The sequence below is a fragment of the Gossypium hirsutum genome, chromosome D05 (assembly GCF_007990345.1).
Source record: "Gossypium hirsutum isolate 1008001.06 chromosome D05, Gossypium_hirsutum_v2.1, whole genome shotgun sequence".
Taxonomy (NCBI): Eukaryota; Viridiplantae; Streptophyta; class Magnoliopsida; order Malvales; family Malvaceae; genus Gossypium; species Gossypium hirsutum.
In genome coordinates, this window is record NC_053441.1 from 59954453 (window position 1) to 59964369 (window position 9917).

The 9917-nt window shown below is 36.3% G+C and overlaps 1 pseudogene; it reads right to left on the bottom strand.

Annotated features, from left to right (window-relative positions):
- Window positions 1–422: 422 nt before the first annotated feature.
- Window positions 423–9005, bottom strand: LOC121217262 (proton pump-interactor 1-like; annotated as a pseudogene).
- Window positions 9006–9917: the final 912 nt, after the last annotated feature.

Here is a 9917-nt window from a genome sequence, read left to right on the forward strand (position 1 = left end):
ACGCGTTTTATTCTCTTTACTAAAAAGCGCTTTGTAGGAGCAACTAAGGACAATTAATCACGACGTTTATGTCTTTCGTTAATTGTGCATAATTTTGATTGGTACAGTAACACATTTAGCCCTTGATGTTTACATATTTTGTTAGTTTGGTCTTGATCCTAAAAAAAATCAACAGATTCAGTTTCAACATTTACACATTTACAAAAATATGACGGGCTAAATTTGTTATCATATCAATCAAATTTATGTAAAATTGATGAAAACATTAATATTGAGATCAATTGCTCACTTTCGAAATTGGTAGGGATTAAATTGCTTCAATTTGTTTAGAGGGATCAAGTTGCTGAATATCAAAATTGAAAGGGACTAGAGAGGTTATTTTACCTAGTTTATATTGTTTTTTACCATTCCCTCTCTTATAGAATGTTTGTTCAACTAAATAAAATAAAGATTGTCCTATAACTCTAGTTCCATTCAAGTTAAAACTTCTTCAGGCAAGATAATAGTAACATAATGCTAAAACAACCAGCACAACCACCACAGCAGGAGCTGCCCATATCCAATAGTTCATCGACTTCTTACGTTTCAGGATGGCTTTTGGGAGGGACTCGGTTCTTTTGGTTCGATTCCTGTACCTACTAGTATTCTCCTTTGGTACTCTACCCTTCACGGAAACAGTAGCAGGAACAGGTGCATCAGTATTAACATCAACCTTCTCGGGTACTGAGCCTTGTGCCAGAGCTTCAATCAGTTCCTCGGGATTCACAGCATTTGTCAATCCTGCCACCTTCTTCTTAGCTTTCTTTTCACGCTCCTGAAAAAAAGATCGAAAGAGTTTCAGTTTCAACCCACAAACTAATAACCCATAAAGCGAAACCAGATAAGGAAGCAAATGATTTCCTTGAGCTTCTTTTCAGCTTCCATTTGAGCTCTTCTAGCTGCTTTGGCTGCTGCTTTTTCAGCCAACTTCTTTTTTCTTTCCATGGCTTGCTTTGCTTTCGCTATTTCCTCTTCTTTCTTCAATTCTTTCAGTTTTGCTGCATCGACTTCCTTGTTCTTTTGCAATTTTTCGGATACCAAAATTTCCTCTGCTACAACACTAATATCTGACAAAGGATTCGACTCCATTGCTATAGTTTCGGCATCTTTTGGGGCCTTTTTGGCTAGTTTACTATCTGTTTGGGGACCTGATTTGGCCTCTTCCTTTGGTTGTTATTGGGAATTATCCATATTTATGGAAAGTCAAAGATATGGGTATCAAATATTGGAAAGTCAAAGATATGGGTATCAAATATTGGAAAGTCAAAGATATGGGTATCGAGATATTGGCATTATAAAATCTGAGATATTTGCAATATATGGTCCCTAATTGTAAAGTGACTTTGCAAGTTGATCCCTGAACCTCAACTATAAATAGGCATAACCATCTCTCATTCTGTATCTCAAACTTGCCATTCTCTACTTAAGGCATTGTTTTCTCTCTCTCTCTCTTTGTAAATTCTCAATTGTATTTTGGAGTGAAATATATTTGGTAGTGCCCGAGGACGTAGGCAAAATTTACTGAACCTCGTTAAATTCTTGTGTTCTTTATTGTATTATTCTGCATGAATTGTGTGTGTGATTAGTGATTTATTATGCTATTAAATTACGATTGAAGGATATTCTGGCTAGGAAAGACCTGGTACTTAAGCGATCCTTGCGATCCACCTCTCTTTCCTGGGAATTGAACTTAGTGTGATTTTTAGTACAATAATTTTACTCTTTTACACGCTTCCGCACAACAATTGGTATCAGAGCTAGATTCGTACTTGGGGAATACGATCGTTCACGGCACTGTTCACGTACTGTAGTTGGGATTGAGGAGAAAAAAATGGAAAAGTCATCGTCAAAGACTACTATGACCAATGCGAAATTTGAAGTAGAGAAATTTGATGGTACCAATAATTTTGGTATGTGGCAATGTGAGATCCTGGATGTCTTATGTGAGCAAGAGCCGGATATAGCCCTTGAAGAAAAACCTGACAAGATGGATGACAAGGAGTGGGCCAAGATCAATAGACAGGCATGTGGAACAATTCGCCTATGTTTGGCCAAAGAGCAGAAGTACTCTGTCATGAGGGAGACATCAGCGAAGAAGTTGTGGGATACACTGGAAGAAAAGTTTCTAACAAAAAGTCTTGAAAATAGGCTTTATATGAAAAAGAAAATTTATCGATTCACGTATGCACCCGGTATGTCGATGAATGACCATGTGAACTCATTCAATAAAATTTTAGCAGACTTGCTAAATTTGGATGAGAAATTTGAAGATGAAGACAAGGCATTACTGTTGTTGAATTCTCTTCCTGATGAATATGATCATCTTACCACCACGTTGCTTCATGGGAAGGATACAATCACATTTGATGCAGTCTGTAGTGCGTTGTATAGATCTGAGACTCGAAAGAAAGATAAAAGAGATCACAGAGATACAACCGCAGAAGTCTTAACAGTAAGAGGTCGTTCACACAGCAGCAAATCTGGTAGAAGGGGAAAGTCCAAAGGGAGACCTGCCAAAGATGAATGTGCCTTTTGCCGTGAAAAAGGGCATTGGAAAAAGAATTGTCCTAAGCTACAAAAGGGCAAGGCTATTTCTAATGCATGTGTAGCAGAGCATGATGAGGAGTCAGACTTTTGCTTGGTTGGCATGGCAATGGCATGTCATACAGATGAGTGGATTTTGGATTCGGGATGTACTTACCATATGTGTCCTTATAAGGACTGGTTTTCTAGTCTTAAAGAACTAGAAGGTGGAGTTGTTTTTATGGGCAATGATAGCGCTTGTAAGACAATGGGAGTAGGTACAATCCAATTGAAGAATCACGATGGCTCAATTCAAGTCTTGACAGATGTTCGCTACATACCTAGCTTGAAGAAAAATCTTATCTCATTAGGGGTCCTAGAATCTAAAGGGCTCACAATCACTTTGAGAGATGGATTACTAAAGGTAGTAGCTGGGGTATTGACGGTGATGAAAGGCACAAGAAGGAATAATCTGTACTATTTAAATGGAAGTACAGTTATTGGATCAACATCAACAGTTTCTACAAAAGATGTAGATTCAGAGGCTACCATATTATGGCATATGCGATTGGGACATGCTGGTGAAAAAGCTTTGCAGACATTGGTGAAGCAAGGCTTATTGAAAGGTGCAAATTCTTGCAAAATGGAATTCTGTGAACATTGTGTTCTGGGCAAGCAGAAGAGGGTAAAATTTGGTCCAGCAATTCACAATACGAAAGGAATTCTGGACTACGTTCACAGTGATGTGTGGGGACCTACCAAAGTAGCTTTTTTGAGAGGTATGCACTATTTTGTTACTTTTGTTGATGATTATTCAAGAAAAGTATGGGTGTATCTAATGAAAAGAAAAAGTGAAGTTTTGGATGCATTTCTGAAATGGAAGAAGATGGTGGAGACTCAGACTGGTCGAAAGGTCAAACGACTTCGATCAGATAATGGTACTGAGTACAAAAACAATCCATTTCTATAAGTATGCCAAGATGAGGGCATTGTGCGACACTTCACTGTTCGGGATACACCACAGCAAAATGGGGTGGCAGAACGAATGAATCGAACTATACTGGAGAAAGTTCGATGTATGTTGTCCAATGCTGGATTGGGCAAAGAATTTTGGGCTGAGGCAGTTACATATGCGTGCCATCTAATTAACCGTTTGCCATCAGCTGCAATAAATGGAAAAACTCCTATGGAGATGTGGACTGGTAAATCTGCTACTGATTATGATTCTTTGCATGTATTTGGTTCCACTGCATATTATCATGTAAAAGAATCTAAGTTAGACCCAAGAGCAAAGAAAGCATTATTCTTGGGTATAACTGATGGAGTAAAAGGATATCGTCTCTGGTGTCCTGATACAAGGAAGATTGTTTTCAGTAGAGATGTGACTTTTGATGAATCAACCATGTTGAAGTACAAGGATTCACAAAAGGATGACAAAACCAGTAGTACTTTGCAGCAGGTGGAGCTTGAAAAGGTTAACGATGATCCAGCTAATATTGAAGGGACAAATGATGAAGAGGTTCCTACCCAAGAATCTCTACAGCAACAAGATTCAATTGCATATAGAAGGCCAAGAAGAGAGATTCGTAAGCCTGCTCGCTTTGATGATATAGTGGCCTATGCACTTCCAATTACAGATGATGATGTTCCTTCTACTTACACAGAAGTAATAAGTAACCCTGATGGTGTAAAGTGGAAGCAAGAAATGAATGAAGAAATGCAGTCTCTTCATAAAAATAAGACCTGGGAGTTGGTGACACTACCCAAGGGAAAGAAGGCAATTGGATGCAAATGGGTATATGCAAAGAAGGAAGGATTTCCTGATAAAAATGAAATTCGATACAAGGCTAGATTAGTAGCAAAGGGTTACGCTCAGAAAGAAGGAATAGACTACAATGAAGTGTTTTCTCCAGTTGTGAAGCATTCGTCTATTCGGATTTTGCTAGCCTTGGCTGCGCAATATGATCTTGAACTAGTTCAGCATGATGTGAAGACCGCGTTTTTACACGGTGATTTGGAAGAGGAAATCTATATGACTCAGCCAGATGGATTCAAGGTTGCTGATAAAGAAAATTGGGTTTGCAAACTGAAAAAGTCGCTTTATGGATTGAAGCAATCTCTAAGGCAGTGGTACAAGCGATTTGATCAGTTCATGAAAGGGCAAAGGTATACAAGAAGTAAATTTGATCATTGCGTGTATTTTTAGAAGCTACAAGAAGGATTTTTCGTATACTTGCTCTTATATGTTGATGATATGTTGATAGCATCTAAGAGTAAAGTTGAAATTGAGAGATTGAAGACTCAACTCAACCTTGAGTTTGAGATGAAAGATCTAGGAGAAGCTAAAAAGATTCTCGGCATGGAAATATGGAGAGATAGAGCTCATGATAGAGTTAGCTTGTCTCAGAATCAGTATTTGAAAAAGGTACTACAGCAGTTTGGCATGAACGAGCAGACAAAACCTGTAAGTACCCCGTTGGCTTCTCATTTCAAGCTTTCTGCACAACTATCTCCTTCGACGAATACGGAACGAGAATACATGTTGCAAGTTCCGTATTCTAATGCAGTGGGTAGCTTGATGTATGCAATGGTGTGTACAAGACCCGACATTTCACAGGCAGTTAGTATAGTGAGCAGGTATATGCATAATCCTGGAAAAGGACATTGGCAAGCTGTGAAATGGATTCTACGATATATTCATAAGACCATGGATATTGGATTACTGTTCAAGCAGGATATTACACTTGGTAAAGGTGTTGTTGGGTACGTTGATTCTGATTATGCCGGTGATTTGGACAAACGAAGATCAACCACTGGTTATGTGTTTACTCTTGCTGGAGGACCAATAAGTTGGAAGTCTACACTGCAGTCTACAGTTGCGTTGTCAACCACAGAAGCTGAATACATGGCTGTAACAGAGGCTGTAAAGGAAGCTATTTGGTTACAAGGTATGGTTAAAACCTTGGGATTGGTTCAGGAGCATATTAATGTGTATTGTGATAGTCAAAGTGCTATTCATTTAGCAAAGAATCAAGTCTATCATGCATGTACAAAGCATATCGATGTACGTTTCCACTTTGTGCGGGAAATTATTGATGGGGGAAAATTCACCTTCAGAAGATTAAGACTGCAGATAATCCCGCAGATATGATGACCAAGGTGGTAACAACAATCAAGTTCGAACATTGTTTGAACTTGATCAATATTCTGCATGTTTAACAATTGAAGAAGGCACTATCAAGTGTTGTTGACAAAGGCAGAGAGAATTGTGTGAAGATAAGATTACTCGAATCAAATCTTCAAGGTGAAGATTATTGGGAATTATCCATATTTATGGAAAGTCAAAGATATGGGTATCAAATATTGGAAAGTCAAAGATATGGGTATCGAGATATTGGCATTATAAAATCTGAGATATTTGCAATATATGGTCCCTAATTGTAAAGTGACTTTGCAAGTTGATCCCTGAACCTCAACTATAAATAGGCATAACCATCTCTCATTCTGTATCTCAAACTTGCCATTCTATACTTAAGGCATTGTTTTCTCTCTCTCTCTTTGTAAATTCTCACTTGTATTTTGGAGTGAAATATATTTGGTAGTGCTCGAGGACGTAGGCAAAATTTGCTGAACCTCGTTAAATTCTTGTGTTCTTTATTGTATTATTCTGCATGAATTGTGTGTGTGATTATAGTGATTTATTGTGCTATTAAATTACGATTGAGGGATATTCTGGCTAGGAAAGACCTGGTACTTAAGCGATCCTTGCGATCCACCTCTCTTTCCTGGGAATTGAACTTAGTGTGATTTTTTAGTACAATAATTTTACTCTTTTACACGCTTCCGCACAACAGTTGTCTTGCACTAGGTCTCAGAATTGCTTCGGTTTCAGAATCCACTGGTTTCTCGGGTGCAACCAGTGGTTTCTCATCAGGATTCCTTATCCGACCATCCAGACTCAATAGCCGATTGTCCAGGGATGGCAGAATTCTTTTCTCATAATCATCCCTGAAGGCTTTATTGCCATTCCAGAGAGCCATAAACTTCTCAACCTAAAAGGAATATAATAGATAAGCGAGCGGCTAATTATAAAGCAAATGAGATACATTGGAAGTAACATTAACAAGCACTCTCAACAACCCTCCACAATTGATAACTCCTCAAGAGCCTTTATATCTTTCTGTGCAGCAAGCAGTTTGGCGTTGTGTACAATGGTACGGCTCAGGTAAAAGTGAGAATTCTGAAATTTTGAGAAAGTAATTAAAACGATTCATTAGTAACATCATGCACAGGAATATTGGAAGTAGATATAATATATATCATTTAATATCTTAAGTGACACTAGTTATTCATGCATAAATGAAAATGTTCCGACATGGTCAAGTATATATCATTTAATTTCCTTTTTTTGGACCAGACTGCATGCTGCTCCTTCCTTACTCCATTCAAATCGACACCCATAAGCTACAATAAACAAATATAGCATTTTTTTTTTAGTGTAACACAATGGTGCTCTATATTCACAGATAAGAAGAGGAGAAAACTCCGATGGATAAAGGCAGAAAATAGAATCATCTTACTTTAACTTGATCTTGAATGTCTTCTTTCTGGCCTAATGAATCTTGAATCTTTGATCTCATTGCAGCATTAGCAATAACTTTCTCACGGGTTCCCTCCAGGTGTTTGATTTCTTTAAGGATTCGCTTCTCCTCACTCAACGAGATGCTTTCATGCTGAATGCGATATTGCAAGCTATGAATCTGCAATTCATAAATTCCATTGAAGTGACTAAAGGAGAAAAAGAAAAGCATTAACTGCGGCAGGAAACAATGAATAAATCTAAATGCAGTCAAAGTTTATAGAAGTATCATACAATAAAATCGAGCTCTTCCTCAGATGCACATAAACTAAGTCGATTATCAACATCTTTATTATTGCGAAGCTTGCCTAAAGCCTGCTGCAGTGATTCTATTTCCCTTTTTTTTCTCATCTAAAATCGTCTTAAATTGCTCAAAATCAACATTCAGCGCTCTTACTTGAGAAAGCATCTCTGATCGTTCTGCCTGCATTAGCATAAAGATAATCACAATTTAGCCAACTGACAGCGCCATTATTTTTTACTTCTTTCACATTTTTTCTCAAATTCTGAAGGCAAACACAACAATATTAATGAATCATTATACCAATAGGATATCTGTAAGTGTCATTACATTTCAAGGACATAAATTTCAAACATTCAAATAAATGCTTCCGGGTTTAATTCCCCTACATTCATCATATTACAATAAGCACACCGTAATGACATAATGATAGGGCTAATAATTATCTTAAAAGTATGGCAATTAATGGCTACCATGCTATACATCTAATTGAAATTAATAACTTTTCACTCACCCTTTTTGCTTTTAATTCATCGGTAAGCTTAAACCTGGCTTTTTTCCACTTTTGTATCTCTTTATCAGCCTGATCAAGTTTGGCTTTTATAGCCGGATCTTCGTAGAAGCGAGACCTAATAAAATGAAAAGAGTGCATCTGCTTAGGTGCAGGCCACTCGACGACCGCATCCTTCGGAAAGTCGGGATCGGATGCACCATTTTCTTCTTCCTTATCAGGTTCCTCACTATGTGAATCAACATCAATGGGGTTATTATAAACTGGATCCTTATCCAGTTTCCCATTTTCATGAAGAAATGATTTGTCTACTTCAGTCACTTTGTCAATAGACAATTGTGCCAGGTCTGAATCAACAACCTCTACACCCATTAAACACAAAATTGAGATACCTGAAAACATCCAAAAACAAAGATTATGATACCATATAACAACAAATATAAATATAAAATATTATTTCATTCATAAAATAAAAATTTTAAAACCAGACACCTGATAGACATGTATAAAACAATATATATTAAATAAATAAATTTTAAAGAACAGTGTAGCCAATACAATTTGAAATGGTGCAATCTAAAGCCATTCCCTTAGCTAGTTTTCTCATTAATCAGATCAAAAGAGTGAACAAACAGTAGAATTGCAAAAATATATGTATATATTCTAAATAAATGATAAACTATAATGGAGAAAAACAATAATCAGATAAAATCTAGTTCAAAAACTAAATTATAAGTACATTAGCTCATGCTATAACAAAAGATCAAGCCTTTATCCGCCAAGAAAATTAACATGCAAAATCATATGACACTAACGGAAAAGAAGAAAAAAAAACCCAGAAATTTACAAACATGAGATAAATGAAAAACAAAAAAAAAACCCAGAAATAAAAACATGAGAAATAATTATGTACTTTGTAAGGCCAGAAAGTTTATATTTTTAAAAAGAAAAGTCAAAATAGGATGTTTTTGTTGTTGAGAAAGGCATAGATACAGAGCTTCTGGATAAAAAAAAATCCAACTTTTTTATTTTACATTGGCTTAATGCCCCAAATTTTATAAATTTTAGGTGTTAAACATGTCAAGTAATTTGATTTGGTGTGGTGGTTAAGTGCCTTGAATGTATGTTTTGGGTCTTGAGTTCAATATTTTTTGTTAAATTTTTCCTATTATATGGTATTATGTTCAACTTGAGCCTTAGGTCTTATCTCTTATTTTCAATGATGAATATACTGATTCAATGATAAGACTTTAGCTTATCACCAATTTAAATTTTATAAAATCTGGTAAGTGGGATTTAGATTAACTTAAATCTTTTTATTTATTTATTTTAATTTAATTTTACTAAATCTCTATTTTCACTCATTGTTTCAACCGTCCACACGTTCACCCCACTTTGTACGCTACTTTCTTTTGTTTCCTTATTCTGCCGTTTTATCTTCTTTTATCTTCCTTCTTTCTCCTCTTTGATTATTCCTGAATACTACCGTTTATTTTGTGAGTTCTGTAGCTTGTATCGTATTCTATTTGCAGTGTAAGTTTCATTTGGTTACTTTTGTTCTCTTCCCATTAATAGTTTAGTTTTATTTCGTTTCTTGAACAAGTTGAGTTTGTGTTGGTATTTTCTATTCATTATCATGATTAGTATTTTTGTGGTTCTCGATTAGGCGAAAGGTGTGAGAATCCTAACGCTCCAGCAAAGTAGTCACAATTTTCGACGTTGCTTTGGAGAACTAAGTATTCGTATTCTATTTTATGGCTGAAATTTTGATTCAACGATGTTATTTTGGATAAGTATTGTTAGTTAATCCATATGGTTTGATGAACGTTTATAAGATTTGTGAGTTCCAATTGAGCGGTTGATCAAATCAGCAATAGGTGTATGAAATTAACCTGAAAACTCAATCGAAACTCGAGAAAATTAAGGGCCACACGACTATGTGGGTATTTTGGCCAATTTTAAGC